An 18,607-nucleotide genomic window follows, 5' to 3' on the forward strand; every position below is an offset into this window, starting at 1 on the left:
AAAGCTGAGAGGAAATGCAACGGACATTGATGTAAAGCCAACTCCAGAACTCCATGGAGTTGTGCAAGTGTAACGGAGAGAGCCAATTTAGCCCTTGAATGAACAAGTCTGTGGCTGGCCAAGGAAGAGGACAGGAGATGTAACATTTCTCACCGATAGAAGGACAGCCCTGTATCCAATATAGAGATGAGGATGGGAAACAGAAAAGTCATGCTCCCAGTGAAATATAATAACACCCCTGCCCTGCCCTGAAGAGACATATGTCAGCAAGTATGGAGGAAGCTTTTAACGTCAAATGAAACTCTTGCCTTTGGGACCGATCGCTCTAGATCTCCAGTTTTCAGGCTTCAGGACAGGTAAAGGTAAAGGGACCCCTGACCATTAGGTCCAGTCGTGGCCGACTCTGGGGTTGCAGCGCTCATCTCGCTTTATTGGCCAAGGGAGCCGGCGTACAGCTTCCAGGTCATGTGGCCAGCATGACTAAGCCGCTTCTGGCGAACCAGAGCAGCACACGGAAACGCCGTTTACCTTCCCGCTGGAGCGGTACCTATTTATCTACTTGCACTTTGAACTGCTAGGTTGGCAGGAGCAGGGACCGAACAATGGGAGCTCACCTCATCGTGGGGATTCGAACCGCCGACCTTCTGATCGGCAAGTCCTAGGCTCTGTGGTTTAACTCACATTGCCACCCGCATCCCTTAGGCATGATAGAGGTGCATATAAAATTATGGATGATGTGAAGCAAGTGGGTAAGGTAGGAATGGGGAGACTCCAGATGTTACTGGACCCTAACCAATGGGGGCTGTGGCCCTTGGGACTGGTAGTGGAGCCCAAATGTAGGTGGATCCAGAGCCAAAGACAGGCACGGTCAACTAAGTCTAGTGGTGACTGGGAACAGCCACCGAGACCACATAACACCAGCGTTGGCTCCCAGTACGTTTCCGAGCACAATTCAAAGTGTTGGTGCTGACCTTTAAAGCCCTAAATGGCCTCGGCCCAGTATTCCTGAAGGAGCGTCTCCACCCCCATCATTCAGCCCGGACACTGAGGTCCAGCGCCGAGGGCCTTCTGGCGGTTCCCTCACAGTAAGAAGTGAGGTTCCAGGGAACCAGGCAGAGGGCCTTCTTGGTGGCGGCACCCGCCCTGTGGAACGCCCTTCCGTCAGATGTCAAGGAAATAAACAACTACAGTGGTACTTCTGGTTATGAACTTAATTCGTTCCAGAGGTCCATTCTTAACCTGAAACCGTTCTTAACCTGAGGTACCACTTTAGCTAATGGGGCCTCCCGCTGCCGCCAGTGCACGATTTCTGTTCTCATCCTGAGCTAAAGTTCTTAACCTGAGGTACTACTTCCAGGTTAGTGGAGTCTAACCCGAAGTGTTTGTAACCTGAGGTGTCTGTAACCTGAGGTGTCTGTAACCTGAGGTACAACTGTATTTGACTTTTAGAAGTCATCTGAAGGCAGCCCTGTTTAGGGAAGTTTTTAATGTCTGATGTTTTATTGTATTTTTAATATTTTGTTGGGAGCCGCCCAGAGTGGCTGGGGAAACCCAGCCAGATGGGCGGGGTATAAATAATAAATTATTATAATATCATTATTGTTGTCTCCATGCTCCTCGCTGCTGAATTCTATAAGGGCAACACTGAGAATTCAGGAGGATGAAGCTGTCGGGCAGAGACACCCATGGACTGGTTGTAAGTGAGAAGGTAGGGAGGTGGGGGCTGCCTGGGCAGCATCCCACTTGCAAATAGACTTTCCAAACATCTGGAGGAAGCCGTGGAAACACAAACAGGTAAACTATAAACAATTGTGATAGCTGAGATTGTCTCAAACCATCATCTGTGTTTACGCTTATGGGAGCTAATCCTGGAGACTATAAAATGCGGTTAACCTCGCTAAACAAGATTAAGCCAATATGTACGTATAAATCATTACTCTGATTTCATTATTCTCAGTCCAGTAGATCCCTCTTTCCATACCTAATTATAGATGCACCAGCTACATTGGATCAGCATTGTGATCTCCATGACTCTTAGATCCGAAGCAGAATCTTTTGACTTTGGGAGGCAACTCAACCAGAAAGGCCAATCTGAATATATTTATGAAGGAGCCGCACTTTCAAATGGGATGAAACCCTTCTGCTGGAAAAAGAAATATGGCGGTGATAATTTAGCATTTATCTGGCACATATATATCTATATATATCTCATAGATAGATAGATAAAATTTATTTTTATTTTAAAGTTAATTTTGGCAACAATCATCATAAAATAAAACCTTGAAGAGAAACATTGAACAAACCTTATACAATTATAATACTGTTTCACTGACACTTTTATCCAACATATCTCAATAATGTATTATCAAATAAAATATTATAGGATCATTAATGATTACGACTAAAAAAAAGTCAAACCCAGATTGAGAATGTGGGAGGTAGTAGTTCTCTTGACAGAACATATTTTTTACATTTATAGCCACCCCCTTTTCTCCAAAGAGCTCAAAAAGTGGCATACACAGTTCTCTCTCTCTCTCCATTTTTTCCTCACAACAACCCTAGGACAGGCTGAGAGACAGCGAATGGTCCAAGGTCACCCAGTGAGCTTTGTAGCTGACTGGGGATTTGAACCCTGGTCTTTGTCATGAACTGGCAGGACAACATATAAGAGGTTCCTTCTTCACAGAAAGTGTTGTGTAACTCACCAATTATCAGTATAGGATCTAGCAGCACCACTAGGTATGGCACACTTCTAAGGGTTCAAAATGCTTCATGTACAGTGGTACCTCAGGTTACATACGCTTCAGGTTACAGACTCCACTAACCCAGAAATATTACCTCGGGTTAAGAACTTTGCTTCAGGATGAGAACAGAAATTGTGCTCCGGCGGCACGGCAGCAGCAGGAGGCCCCATTAGCTAAAGTGGTGCTTCAGGTTAAGAACAGTTTCAGGTTAAATACGGACCTCTGGAACGAATTAAGAACTTAACCTGAGGTACCACTGTACATGATCTCGGTAGACCTTCTGTCCAAATGCTAACTGTTGTACAGGCAACTTCAAAGCCCCTGTTCTCACTTCTTACGGTTCTTATCTTTACACCAGGGATGAGGAACCTACAGCCCTCTCCATATTGCCTGGATTTCCATACCTGTTAGCCAGTAAAGCCAAGCGGACTTGATCAGGCACATAGATTTCCTGGCTACAGTCATCCCCCCTTTGGTGAGATGCATCATATTTAAGGTGTAGTAATAATTTGTGTGTGCATTTTATGCAAATCTTTGCCCTGTTTTGCCTTATTTATTTGAAGAAGCATTTCCTCTTTTGGGTCATGCATAAGTAGCAGTCAAAACCAGGGGCTAAGAAGAAAGGGGGCTGGGGGAAGCTGACTCACATATAGCTTGTGTGGGGAATGTACATAGGATACAGAGAATCCGAGTACTTTGGAGTCTGGGCTTGCAACTTCTATCAGTCTAACTCTCTCTCAAACAAACAGACAAGCATTCACTGTATACGTGAAGAACTGATAGCCATCTGATTCTAAATAGTGCAAATATCAGTGGTGGCTGCTGGCCACTGGAACAAGAAGGGCCAAAGGAGGGAACCCAACAGTAGGTGCAGCCAAAACCACTGACAGTCAGAGCTAACTTTTGTCTCTGACCTACTCCCTGATGAGTTCTACAAGGAGCAAAACTGAGACTAAAAATCTGGACAGGGGGACAGCTGAGGGCAGTAATTCAGCACCCCACTTGGTCTAATGGACCAGCCTTGACTGGTTATTATTACCCACACATTGGGGACTGAGGCTGAAAGAAAAAGGCAGGGCCACTTCCAAGCTTGAGGGGCCTCTCAGCATGATGCGCTCTGGAGGACACTTCCATAACACTCCTGGGCCTTACCTGATGATGACAGCAATTCTCCAACCAGCTGTTGCAGCTGCCATTTTAAATATCCACATGGCCAGAAAGTAATGTGATGTAGAGTGCTCTGGGACACTGGGGAAATTTAAAATAGTGGCTTATAGGAGCATGTCACCCAGGGCAGGGATCAGTGACGGTGGGCCCTGCCTGGGGAGAAGATTTGCTAATGCCAGACCAGGATGCAGGCCCTTTAATGAGCTTCTGGCTGTGGTGAGATTTGAATCGGAGACTTCCCAGCTCACACGCTTCTACTATATTGTTTGGCATATTGTTTGTTTGTCAGTTCTGTATGCTCTTAAGACAGCAAAATAAAATTTCTTGAGATCAAGGTGCAGCTTTCCGCCTGTTTCCCTACCGTTGGACATCATTTTGATATCAAAATGGCGGAGTGAACCTTTCAGAACTGCATAGGTCTTAACTACTGATTTCATAGCTGCACTGATTTGGAGGGGTTTCTTAGAATTTATGATCAATCCTTAGTGTGAGTCTGCTAGTAGCCATTAAGGTCCACTCCACCAGCTCTAAAAAAACAGCACGTCTTTTCCAAATGTGGATCTACAGCAATGAGGGAGAACTGAACGGGCAGAGTTTCTTTGTCTCAGTTTTTGTTGCCCCAGCTAGCACAGCCATGGCAACCCTCTTTAGTGGCTACTGAACATTATTGGGCTGGCAGGGTTCGGAAGGTGGCTACTGATATCCAGCAGGTCAAAGTGCAGCACAAAGCTGCACAGTTTGCAGAACTTGCAATGGTCCGAGAGGCTTCTCTAAATGGCACTTCACATGCTGCAGGCTCCTAAAATAAACTGCAAACTTATTTTTGCTTAAGCAATGCAGCTTCCAGAGGAAGTGTGCTTGTTGAAACTTTTAAAGGGTGTGGGCCTTGTGTCATCTCTCTTCCCCCTCCAACTTGGCACGAGGTCTCAATGGTAGAGCATCTGCTGTGCATGCAGAGACGTTCCTAAGTTCAATTCCCTGAATTTCCAAGTTGGGCTTAAGGCTGAAAGTGGTGGTTGAGCGTCAGGCAGGAACCACTTCCACGTCTCGGCCACCACTTTCAGTGGGTTTAATTGGGGATGTAAAAAAGAAAGTGATTGAAATCAGATGTTCAAGCTACAAACTCTCACGTTGTGGAATGGGGAACTAGCTGTAATATGGGACAGTTTCTCCCATGCGCGTGAGTGTGTTTAACTTGCACAAGAAAAGATTTCACGACAACGATTTTTCATCGTATAGAATACGTTCAGTTGCCTTAAACATATGCATGGGGGGTGGTTTTGCATTAATTGGTGTGGTACTGACTTTGCAGACAAGTCATTTAAGGAGTTCTCTGTTTGAAGAGTTTTATGATCCGAGTCTGGTTTAAAGAAAAAGAACCCTGAGAAAGGGAAAGAGGGGCCTTGAAGTTGCCTTTCCCCAGTTAATGTATGGACAGCAGGCTGAGTGTATACACAGCTCACCTGGTCATAGTCCTCCTCATTCTGGTGAGATGTCTTTCCCCCCCTATTTAAATTATCCCCAAAATGTGTTCTGTCATACTTCACATCCACACTATACATTTAAAGTACACGACTTCTCCCAAGGACTCCAGGGAACTGTAGTTTGTTAAGGGCACTGGGAATTGTAGATCTGTGAGGAACACACTACAGTTTCCGGGATCCTTTGGGGAAAGCTATGCACTTTAAATGTATTTTGAATATACTGCATGGATGTGACCTCATTAACTTATTCCCTAAGAATGTCAACAAGTGCATACATAGAGGCGAGGGGGATGCGGATGGCACTGTGGTCTAAACCACTGAACCTCTTGGGCTTGCAGATCAGAAGGTTGGTGGTTTGATCCACGCAACGGGGTGAGCTCCCATTGCTCTGTCCCAGCTCCTGCCAACCTAGCAATTCGAAAGCACACCAGTGCAAGTAACTAAATACCACTGTGGTGGAAAGGTAAATGGTGTTTCCGTGTGCTCTGGTCTCTGTCATGGTGTCCCATTGCACCAGAAGCGGTTTAGTCATGCTGGCCACATGACCCAGAAAGCTGTCTGCAGACAAACGCCAGCTCCCTCGGCCTGAAAGTGAGCTGAGCGCCACAACCCCATAGACGCCTTTGACTGAACTTAACTGTTGAAGGATCCTTTACCTTTACCTACACATAGAGGCTATCCAGCCTGACTCTGTAGCTATTCATGCTGGGGAGGAAGGGGTTAATGAGCCCTTTAAACTTTAATTGGGTCACCTGAGTTGGCAGCAGAGCCAAAATGGTCAGCCTTTCAGCCCTCCCTCCATTCAAAATTTAGGGTGGCTGGGTGAAAAAAATGAGAACAGGGTTCCTGCACATATGATGGATGAGTAGAAGAGAAAATGTCAGCATCTGTAGCTTATCTCGCAGCAATTTTGTCACAAGTCTTTCCCACTACTATCCTATACTTTCCCCATCTGGCTACCCTATCTGGTGGTGGCTGGTGCCCATGGGCACATTGTGGGATGAAAGGCAGAGGTCAGAAGAAAGCGGCATCTGAGCCAATGACAAACAGAGCCAACTCATTCTAGTTTTCGCCCCATCTTCCTCTGCAGAGTTCTACAAGGGGCAACATTAAGAGTAAAAGGTAAAGGTAAAGGTACCTCTGACCGTTAGGTCCAGTCGCAGATGACTCTGGGGTTGCGTGCTCAGCCGGCATTTGTCTGCAGACAGCTTCCGGATCATGTGGCCAGCATGACTAAGCCACTTCTGGCAAACCAGAGCAGCACACGGAAACGCCGTTTACTTTCCCGCCGGAGCAGTACCTATTTATCTACTTGCACTTTGACTGTGCTTTTGAACTGCTAGGTGGGCAGGAGCTGGGACCAAACAACAAGAGCTCACCCCATCGCGGGGATTCAAACCACTGACCTTCTGATCGACTAGCCCTAGGCTCAGTGGTTTAGACCACAGCGCCACCCACGTCCCATCTAACATTAAGAGTAAGGAAGAGCAATCTGGGAGGCAGTGCTCTCCCCTGGCTGGTTGTAAGTAGGAAGACAGGCAGGTGGGAGCTTACTGAGGGCCGGCCAATGTTGATGGGGCAGTGCCCCATTCTCCCTGATCAACCAGCCTCCACTGACCCCATTCAAAGTACAGTCTGCATTAAGAATTAGGTAGTTGCTCAGCAGGATCCTGCAGGAAATTCCATACAGCCTCTGCACAATCCCACAGCGATTTGGATTGGTATCTCAGACGAAGTGGAGTCTTCTGGATGTATGACATCACATTTTGACAAAAGAACTGAGAAACACACACACACACACTTGCTGCATGAGGCAAGGACATTTCGGCTGCCAAAAAGCTGGAGAGGGTTGGTGGCTTTCGCTTAAGATTTGTCATGAGTTTTGTGGCTGAGCAAGGAGATGAATGCCAATCTCTCGCATCCAAAGACAATGCACTAAGTTTCGCATCAAGCTGACTCTCTGGGTTGAGGTGGGTGTCGTTCCAGTGGCCTTCAGTGCAGGATTATGAGAGGCTGAGACCTCCCACCACTCTGCAACTGGGAAGGCTGGCATCCATCTGTCTCACAAGACAATGGAAGAGTGTGCCTTCAGAGGTGAAGTCAAACTGTTGGAGTGTTATAGCACCTGCTGTGGCTGTAGAGAACAATATGAGTAAGATATGTTTTGTTGCAGCTGGGACAGATGAAGGCATCCAGTTGTGCTGATGCAGGTGTACCATGGCATTTCTTCTTTCTGCACTCCGACCAGCAATCATTCCTCCTCTGGTCACTGCTGTGAATTTTAGTTGTGTTTATTTGAGCCATATAGCCAGTCCATTTGTTTTATACGTCAAAATCTTCCTGGTGCCATTTCATTTTGAAATGAAGGTCCATGGAATAATTAGCCGCTAGGCAAACTGCATAGCAAAAAGACAAGAGAAATAACAAGTGGGCCCTGGAACAAAAATCAAAATGGGGGACAAGCTTCTTAGCAGCGTCATCATTGCTGGTCTTTTGTAGGGGAGCACTGTTAGAAACTGAGGTATGAAAGCTAGGAGCTGAATGGCACCTTAAACCTAGGTTATGGGCGCAACAACGGAATGTCTAGGTGCACTTTTTTATAACAGGAATACAAAGCTGAAAATGAATGAACTGCAGCTGAAATCTAATGTTCATTTTTTCACATGGTCTAGTCCTCATCTGAAGACTTAAAAAGCAAAGCAATGCTTCCCCTGCCCGCCCCACTCCCCTAATATTATTAAGAGGGTCCCTTCTGCAGTGTTCAGAGAGTGGTTGGAAGTGGGGAGGCAGAAAAAGGTCCTCTACTCCTTTCACTCTGCAGACAAGCCCTGGATTCTCTCTACATCCCCTTTCCTCCATATAAATATATCTTTTCGGCACCACAATTAACACATATTAAAGGTCTATACAACTGATAGCAGAGACACCCGCCTTGAGTGTCCATTTGGCAAACCTAAGACTTAAGGGTCCCTCAGTGATCCCACTCCAAAATTTGTTTTGGTTTTAAGCATCACTGTGAGAGTCTAACATGCACTACTTAAACCATCATAACTACTGGTAACTGGCTAGTATATTTTAAATTAAAAGCACGTCATACATTAAAAGTACATTAAACAAGGCAACTAAAACCTGAACATAACATGTTGGGTTTAAAAGAAAAAAAGAGAAATTTTGTCAGATCCGCCAATCCATGAATGTGAGCCAGTGTAGTGTAGTGGTTAAGAGCGGTGGACTCGTAATCTGGTGAACCAGGTTGGATTCCCCGCTCCTCCACATGCAGCTGCTGGGTGACCTTGGGCTAGTCACACTTCTCTGAAGTCTCTCAGCCCCACTTACCTCACAGAGTGTTTGTTGTGGGGGAGGAAGGGAAAGGAGATTGTTAGCCGCTTTGAGACTCCTTAGGGTAGTGATAAAGCGGGATATCAAATCCAAACACTTCTTCTTCTTACTTGGGAGTAAGCCCCATTGAACATGGTTGGCATTTACCTCTGGGTAACAATGGCAATTTTAATCTGAAATCTTAGGTGCAGTACTGCACCCACAGCTCAGAAAGTGCTTGCGTTTATGAAATTCCCCATCACAAAATGCACCTAGAACAATGAGAGTTTTGAACACTGTTGAGGAGCATCGGGTGTGCAGTAGTTCCACATGCTCTCATGATGTGAGGATGACAGTGAGCTCTTGATAATTAACACCCCATGGGCAGGGTTGACTCATCCTTCCCGGGCGAAGGGCTACACTGACCCATGGCTAACCCCCTCAGGCCAAAGTGTGTGTGGCCAATGCCAACATTTCTCACTCATTTGCTTTGTTAAAGACACTGAGCCCCACAACCCCCTTTCCCTAATATACCTTATTAATTTCCACTCCAAAAAAATAAAAAAACCGAGCACCTTCATCACCTTATGAACTTGGGGGCAGTGAGAGGAGCTCAGAGGCTTTGTGGGTACCAAAGGAAGGTCACAACCCTGGGCTCAACACTAGCATCCACTGGTCTAAGGCTTATTCCTCAGGTAGCTATCTACAGTTTGAGCATCGTGACTGGAACTGGAGGGCTCAGATCCTTAAAAAGATCACTTACTCTAGAGTAGTCCCAGTGAAACCTAACTCTCCACTTTATAACAATGACCATCTTGGCTTTTGTAACGTTCATAGTTTAAAATGGCCTATGTTGGTCATATTATCCCCAATCTGATCCATTTTATTCTCATTTTAGGCATTTGATCTGCTATTCCTGTCCCAGCAAGAGAATTGTAAGCTGTTAGCTCTCAGAGTGGATGGAAATAGTAGTATCCATTGCATGAGACTGTCCCGTTTAGGTGTTGGCAGCTCCCTGCTAAAAGCAAAAAAATATTTCTGCATTACAAAGAACATGGGAGTCTAGGAGATGTACTTTCCCAGTCAGATTAACCTAATGTAATAATGGCCATTTGCAATCTTAAAGAGTAGATTGTTGTGTCTGCGCAATTGGCTGCACATTTCCCCCTCTCCATTCCAAAGATAATCCTGGTGGTGTCCACTTACTTCTGCATACGCATTAGCCAGTTTTGAACAGATTGGTTTCAAACAATTTTGGGTCTGTAATTAGAAAAGCACATAAGAAATGCTGATGTCATAAGCAGGCAAGCACACAGAACTAGGGTGGAGAACCCAGGGCCCTCTCTATGTTGTTGGACTCCAACTCCCATCAGCCTGTTGTTGTATAATTTCCACACAAATATATGCTTAGTAAAGACCTGTTTATTGAATGTTCGTCCTTGGTTGCATGAAGTATTGTGCAACCAAATTGAGATGAATGTTCAGTAAATAAGTCACCGGAAGGAGCCCAAAATGTTACAGAAGGAAGCCTGCTTATAACTTCCATTTTTGCATGGATGGTGCAATTTTGGCTACCTTTGAGTCTACAATAGATAGATAGATAGATAGATAGATAGATAGATAGATAGATAGATGATAGATAGATAGATAGATAGATAGATAGATAGATAGATAGATGACATAGTGTGTTAGTTTTTAGAACAGCAACCTTTAAAAGCTGCCCCTGCTGTTTTCTAACGATCAGATTATTGACTCAAACAATTCCATATAATGTTCGGGAATCCAGGCCATGTTGTATGGTTTTTTTCCCAGTTAACCAGGGTCTAGAGCAGTTCCAGGTCATCCAAAAAGGGAAAAAAATAGCTTTATAAAGACCAGGCCCTGAGACAGCTGATTTGAGGACGTGGATTTCTGGTGGGCTTTTCTTGTGCTTAACATTTTGAGTTTGTTCTAAATAAAATGTTTTGCTCCTTATCCTTCATGCAAAGAGCAGCCTCTCCAAGTGTCCCAGATTTACAGAAGCCGTTTCTCAGTCACATTTTATTTGCCCCTTTCTGAATCTTTTCGAGCTCTAGAATATCCCTTTTGAGATGTAATGGCTGGAACTGTGCACAGTACACTAACAGTGGCCAAGTTCATAGATTTATATTTCCCATAACTGGTCTTGGTCTGATTCAAGAAGTAGGTTAGGATAAAGTGGATTAGACATGGATTTACAGGGCAGCACCAAAACCCTTTTCACGTGAAGGTTCTAAATCTTTCACGCCATTATATATGCAGAAAAGGCCTTTTAAGAGGTAGCACATGGCTGCTAATGAATTAATGCAACTGTGGAGCATGCTAAGCATATGAATAAAGTTGCAATGCATTTGCCACATGGACTTTCTTTTTGGAGATGGCAGTCCTGTAGCCTGTATGCATGGGGAATGGGGAGTGGAGTTGATTCCATTGGGCCCCAGAACAGTTCTGTTTCTCCCAGAACCCACTGCGCATGGTGCCACAGTGTTCCCCTGAGGATGCTGCAGCACAGACAGGTTGTTCAAATCTGGCAGAAGCCTTCTGAGACTTTTCTTCCAAGCTCTTGCCTACCCTAAGGTTGGGGAACCCCAGGACTGGGAGCCAAATACATCTGTCCAGTTGTTTCTATTGCCTCAGGCCACACACCCTTTCCCAGGCCTCTTCCCTCACTGGCCCTGATTTACTCATTCCTTGAGTATTTTGGCCTGGCTGAGATGCATCCTTAAACTCTGAAAATGCCTCTTGCTTGGCTGGGCAGAGAGGGGCATGGATGTTTCCAGAGGATGTTGCTTGGGGAGTGTTCTTGGTTAGTATTTTTATTGTCTTTGCATTGCAAATGTATTTCACAAAGAATAAATGGCATCCTGGAAAGGAGGTAGCAGTTGGCAGTTGGCTGGTTATTCTGTTTAGTTGATTCTTTGAGAATCAGGGAGTGTTGTGACTTCAAGCAGAAACTAGCTAGAGAAGTTTGTGAGGGCAGGCAAGCTATGTATTAATACAGTGGTACCTCGGGTTAAATACTTAATTCGTTCCGGAGGTCCATTCTTGACCTGAAACTGTTCTTAACCTGAAGCACCACTTTAGCTAATGGGGCCTCCTGCTGCCGCTGCGCCGCCGGAGCACAATTTCTGTTCTTATCCTGAAGCAAAGTTCTTAACCTGAAGCACTATTTCTGGGTTAACGGAGTCTGTAACCTGAAGCATATGTAACCTGAAGCGTATGTAACCCGAGGTACCACTGTATAGGGTTGCCATGTTTCAAAAAGTAAAAATCCAGACAGAACAGCTTTGTTGTTGTTGTTTTTGTTGTTGTTCAAAATCTCAAAATAAAAATAATTGAAGATTTTGAGCTAATTTTAAGGGGAAACGCCAAAAATGACACTGATGACGTGGATTGCCATCCATTCAGATTTTTCCGGATGTTTAAGTGATTTCCACCCGGACACTATGCTGACTATGTCTGGGAAATTCCGGACGTGTGGCAACCCTAATTAATAGCTTATGTACTGCTATGAAAGAGTTTAGCAAGCAAAAGGACTAAACCCTCTCTTGGGCTCAGGGGCGCGAAACACGTTGCATTCAATAATAAATATATATGAATAATACTTGTTGTTCAACCGTTGCCAAACTGGCAAGTAAAGATTTATCTGCAAGTCTTGTGTAAGGCGTCTATTATCACATAAACCTAATGTTCTTCAGCCCTGTGGAGCCTTCAGCATCACTTTAAAGAATAATGGCTTCTCCCAAAGAATTGTGGGAGTTGTAAGTTGTTAAGGGATGCCAAGAGTGGTTTGTTGTTGTTGTTTAGTCGTTTAGTCGTGTCCAACTCTTCGTGACCCCATGGACCAGAGCACGCCAGGCACTCCTGTCTTCCACTGCCTCCCGCAGTTTGGTCAAACTCATGCTGGTAGCTTCGAGAACACTGTCCAACCATCTCGTCCTCTGTCGTCCCCTTCTCCTTGTGCCCTCCGTCTTTCCCAACATCAGGGTCTTTTCCAGGGAGTCTTCTCTTCTCATGAGGTGGCCAAAGTATTGGAGTCTCAGCTTCAGGATCTGTCCTTCCAGTGAGCACTCAGGGCTGATTTCCTTAAGAATGGAGAGGTTTGATCTTCTTGTAGTCCATGGGACTACAGCACCATAATTCAAAAGCATCAATTCTTTGGCAATCAGCCTTCTTTATGGTCCAGCTCTCACTTCCATACATCACTACTGGGAAAACCATAGCTTTAACTATACGGACCTTTGTTGGCAAGGTGATGTCTCTGCTTTTTAAGATGCTGTCGCCTATTCCCCTCCCAGAGCTACAATTCCCAGATTTCCCTGTGAAGAGAGATCGACTGTTAAACCACTCTGAGAATTGAAGCTCTGTGAGGGGAAAAAGGGTCTCCTCACAACTCTCAGCACCCATAACAAACTACAGCTCCCAGGATTCTTTGGCGGGGAAGCCATGACAGTATGAAGTGATATTCTAGTGCCTTAAATGAGTGGTGTGAATGCGGCCCTCAATCAGGGCAGTTCTACTTTTCATATCAAGTGGGGCTCCTTCTCAAAGCCCAGCACCTTGCTTACCTCGCTTTGGGAAGGAAGTGAGGGAGCGGGGTGGGGTGGGGCAATCCAACTATGCTGGGGGCCACCAAAAAGGCCTTGAGGGCTCCATATGGCCCTGCGCATTGGACTGCCTTGCCCCTACATCATACTTTAAATCCTGGCCTTTCTTTCCTTTCCTCTCATTGTGTTCACACTTATCTCTCCTACAGCTAAATAGCATCTATTACTGAGAACACTGGAGATTCATGTTTAAATGAATTTTTGAAAGAAAGAAAAAGAGAATTAGAAGAATGTGCTTGGGATTAGTTGTGCTTTTTTTTAACGGTAATCCAAAACTTCAGCCCTCCTGCCAATTTGCTGTTGCATTTATATACAAAGAGAGCTGTTCTTATTTTATCTGTAAGCCGCCTTGAGTCCCTGTCAAGGAAAAAGGTGGTCTATAAATAAATTAATTATAATCAGTGCTTTATTTTTGTGGGCACGCAGGGGTACGCATACCCCTAAACATTTTGTGAATCTTTGTATTTTTATCCATTTACTGTAATAATTTTCCCCCGATTTAACTATAAAATGGTGATTTTAGTGAGTCAAAATGAGAGTACCCCTAAACATTTTTTTAGAAAAAAAGCACTGCAGATCCCTTTTGCACCCCTGACTATGTTTTCCCAAGAGGTTTCCTCCTTGTCTGACTGTCTTGCTTTGTGGATGTGAGAGTGGACCTGTTGCAAGAAGCACAGATGGCTTTGAGTGTCAGAAGGGAAAGGCCTCGTTGTTGAAAGCTTCTTAGTCATCACTTCCCGCCATCCTCAAACTCTCTCCCCCCCACCCCCCGCTGCAGGGGGGCGAGAACCTGGCCTTTTACCGGATGCCCTTCATAATCCTCTTCTGTAGCTGATGGGGCTTGCTTCCTGTTTCCTTTGCTGCCTGGGTTACGGCCCTGTAAATACAGCTTAATACAAGCTGCAGTGATAATCCAGCCATCAGACTCTCTGGCCGTTGCTGTGACTGGTGTTAGCTTGGCTCCAGTTTTTTGTTTTTAGATCTTTCTTATTAGCTACATCTGATTGCTACAGTTCTATACTGTATGTTGCTTTTAACTTAGGTGGAATCCGCACACATATAAAATCCGTTTTGAAAATGCTTTTTTTAAAAAGCGTTTTAAAAAATACATTGAATTTTCCATAAGGCTCATCATCGCTATCTAGTGCCGCATTGTGTATGGCACTTAAAACACAATTAAAACATTTTATTTGCAGCTGTATAGGTGAGTCCTTAATGTGTTTTGGGCCAATACTCCAGGGAGCTGTAGTCCAAAATATCTGGAGGGCGGCCGGTTCATACCGCCCAACATTTCTCTGATGAATATAGGGATGTCCTATTTCATAATAATAATAATTTTACTATTTATACCATACCCATCTGACTGGGTTGCCCCAGCCACTGTGGGCAGCTTCCAATGTATAAGGCCCCATCTACACTATACATTTAAAGTAGCATCATACCAGTTTAAACAGTGATGGCTTTCCCCAAAGAATCTTGAGGACTGCATTTTTTAAGGGTGGTAAGAGTGGTTAGAAGACCTTATTCCCCTCACTGAGCTACAATTCTCTGAGTGGTTTAGTAGTTAATCCCTCCAGGAAACTCTGGGAATAGTAGTTCCATGAGGGGAATAGTGGTCTCCTAACCACTTTCAGTACGCTTAAGGCCCTCATGATTCTTTGAGGGAAACCAGACTATTTGAAGTGGTATGAAACTGCTTTAAATGCACAGTACAGATGGGACCCAGGTCAGCTTCATTTAACATAGAAGTTGTAGACCGGGGCTTTAAACTGCAGAGTTGAAGACTATTCATATTAGATATAGATAACCCCAGATGTTATTGATATGGAGCACCCGCTGACACCACAATTATGTCTCTTTTATTTAAGGACTAGAACGAGAAACAACATTGATTTCAGAGGGGAATCAATCAAGGCAGGTAAGAGTAATTGCAGAGTGGGATTAATTAATATATTCAATTAGCAACATTCTTGTTGTTATCATCATCAACATCATCATTCCAGGAAGTGTCCCCGCCGCCTTAGATCTATAACAGAGCCTTACTTAGGATGGCAACTGAAGCAAGTGGGTGGGTGTATAAAAATTAGCAGACGAGTTTGTTCTGTACTGTATTTAATATTATGCAGATAAGGTGCAGAATGCCCACTTAATGAAGAAGAAGTAGAAGAAAGGATCATTCAGAAGGATTTATAGACTAGTTTCAAATCAAAATGTGTGGAGTGTTCTGCCCTGTGTAAGATTCCCAAAGAATCCTAGGTATTGTAATTATGGGTGTTTTGAATTGTAGCTCTATAAGGGTTAAACTACAGTTATCAGGATTATTTGGGGAAGGGAGCCATGCATGTTGAATGCGCTTTCAGTGTGTGGTGTGGATCAGGGGTGGCCCAGGATGTTTTGCCACCTGAGGCAAAACTGAAAGTGCCAACTTTTGGTGCCTCCTCCTCCTCCTTTGCAACGCCTTCCCTGCCACTGCCCACGCCTTCCTCCTCCTTATCTGCAGTGCTCAGGTGCACCAGCACAAAGGTTGCTGGTAGGATGCTTGCACCATGGTCAAGAAGATTATGGGGCAAGGGGGCTGGATGGCACAGGCTCACTGAGGCTCCAGTCACTACCGGAGCATAAACAAGGTGCTGCTAAGACATATGAGGAGGAAGGCTAAGCCTCTTTTCCCTCCTACCCCACAGGTTGGTGATGGGGGCACCACCCGCCCCTCCTTGCAAGGGAGGGTCATGAACTTGGCCAGGCAGAGTGGCAAGGCTGGCACCAGCCAACTTCTCTTTGCTAACTTCCGCTCTGTTCTTTGTCAAGAAACAAACCCTCCATTAAAATCTCACACCACTAGAGGACACTCAAAGCCTTCATTTCTTTTCTCGAAACTGGAATTGCCCAACTGATTCTGCAGCCTGCGATTGAATTCTTCCACTGCAAAAAACATATATAGGGCCCACCAAGTCAAGAAATATGAGGTTTGCCTCTGAGAATGAACCGATGTTGTTGCACAGATTTCTGAGGGTTCCCCCCCCAAGAGGCTTAGGGTTAGGTAGGAATTGGGCTTACCATTCCTTAGCACAGTTGCATCTTTATGAAATAAAGTTATGTGTTAAATTGAGCTCGCTGATGATGTTGATACCCCATCTCTATCCTCTACCCAGGCAAGCAAAATTATCAAAGTTGAAAGACATATTCCAGCCAGGCAAAAACACTCAAGGAAGGTGCAAAGCGGAGCTGCTGAGAAGAGTGGCCTGGGGAGAGTGGATGTGGCCGCGGAGAGTCCTAAGGGCTAGCTAAAGAGACCTGGGGGGGCTGCATTTCCCCCCTTCCCTTTTCCAATCAGGCCTGAGGTTCCCCATCCATGAGAAAAATAATTCAACACAGCTGTGCTTTTCGACTTGCAGGGGGTTGGGGACATGGTTGTTACAATGAGCTTCTGCTATGGATAGATGAATCTGTCAATTTCTGCTCCCCTCAGCTGGTTATTTTTCCAATCTTTAATTCAGTTTTCCACATTTTCACATCAGTTTGCCTTTAACAAACCATCCACGTGAAAATTTGACTATATATTTGCCCCCTTAATCTATGTATGCCTGTATGCAGTTTTGCCTAATATTCACAATTTGCAAAGCAATTTTCTTTGTGATACATTTTAAATGATTTACTGTTTACCCTATTATATGCATTCCTGTATGCACTGATTGACTGGAGAAGTGCGTTGCAAAATTCATAGGTGTGCAGATTTCAAAAGGTGGTGGTTTTTTGATTTACGTATTGTTTTGGAAAGTGTGGATTAAATGATTTTTGCCTTTAATTGTGAGCTGAATCAAATTTCTCCCCTATCCATAGCCTCTACTAATTTCCCACTACACCACAGTGGGGTGGAGGGAGAAAGGGAGAGCCCTAGGCTCCCAAAATGGCTTCCATAAATTTGCAATTGAAGGAGCCTGGTGTGGACAAAGGTCAGGTACTCTGTGATCTTAGCCTTTAAGCTGCTTGTCTCTCTCAGGCTTCCTCCTCCTCTGTGGATTGAAGGCCAAGTGACTCACACTTTCTCTTGGCAGTGTTGCAGCAAAGTGTCTTCTCCAAGTCACTGTCCTCCTGGAAGCCATTCTTTGCAATTAACAATGTCCAGTTTGAAGGCTGGATCTCACTGAGCAACGGCCTCAAACTCCGACTGGCCTGCAGCACCGGTGACAAAGCCAGAAATCTAAGCCTAGCTGCCAAATTGGCTGTGGCCGAGAAATGAGATAGGGTTACACCTTTCCGGACATTCAGCGATGGCTTGTTAAAATCTGGGATGCTTTGATCGTGGAAAAATGGACCAGATAAGTGAGAAAAATGCTGCATTTGGCTGAAAAGGGTGAAGGAAAGAAAGGAACTCATACTATTCGGTCCTCATTTTTTCATTTGTCGAAGCAGACGTGGCGTTGTCTCTACCCAATCCTGCCCATAGTCAACCTGTTGAAATTTAATGGACATGACTAACTTTAGAGTAACTCTGAGTTAAACCTAGCTGGATACAACATCTCTAATTTGGTTCCATTAGTTTCAGTGGGCCTATCTTGAGTAGAACTTGGAACACAACCCAGAGATTCAGCCCATTGCTCATAGAACATTATTATTATTATTATTATTATTATTATTATAGAATAAACCATATGTAGTTACAGAGGGTTGTTTAATGGTGTGTACAGAAAGGGATGTGCATCTACCACACATTTTAGCAGCTCAAGGAGAAGCCAGTGCAACGTCAATTCATGGATAGCTCAGTTGATTAGAGCATGGTACAGATAATGCCAAGGTTGCAAGTTCGATCCCTGTATGGGACAACTGCATATTCCTGCATTGCAGGGGGTTGGACTACGTGATCCTCGGGGTCCCTTCCAACTCTCAATTCCGTTGCTCATGGGATAGAAGATCAACAAAGACTCAACACTCTGCTGAGTGGGGTGGGAGAAATCTCCTGATTTGGAAGGAGGGGAGGCGTTCCACTGAGCTTTGCCAACCGTTGCTCTCTGCCCTTAGAGGCTGGGTGACCAGCAGACAAGCTGGGCTGTGGAACAGGATGCTATCCCTTGGGAGATGCCACCACACCCAGCCTCATGGGCAGACAGGTCCTGATTTGTAGTAATGTGCAGGGAATAGAGGCCTCCTAGACACTCTCGGTTGGGTTAAACCACAGAGCCTAGGACTTGCCAATCAGAAGGTCGATGGTTCGAATCCCTGCGACGGGGTGAGCTCCCATTGCTCGGTCCCTGCTCCTGCCCACCTAGCA

The 18,607-nt window shown here is 44.9% G+C and overlaps 1 long non-coding RNA gene across 1 annotated transcript; it reads left to right on the forward strand.

Moving 5' to 3' along the window:
- The first annotated feature begins 1,735 nt into the window (after window positions 1-1,735).
- On the forward strand, window positions 1,736-16,909 carry LOC128401871 (uncharacterized). The gene is made up of 4 exons (XR_008327552.1): window positions 1,736-2,163; window positions 3,103-3,219; window positions 15,207-15,256; window positions 16,023-16,909. It is a non-coding gene; the product is annotated as an uncharacterized LOC128401871 (long non-coding RNA).
- Window positions 16,910-18,607: the final 1,698 nt, after the last annotated feature.

The sequence above is a fragment of the Podarcis raffonei genome, chromosome 14 (genome assembly GCF_027172205.1).
Source record: "Podarcis raffonei isolate rPodRaf1 chromosome 14, rPodRaf1.pri, whole genome shotgun sequence".
In the NCBI taxonomy this organism is placed as follows: Eukaryota; Metazoa; Chordata; class Lepidosauria; order Squamata; family Lacertidae; genus Podarcis; species Podarcis raffonei.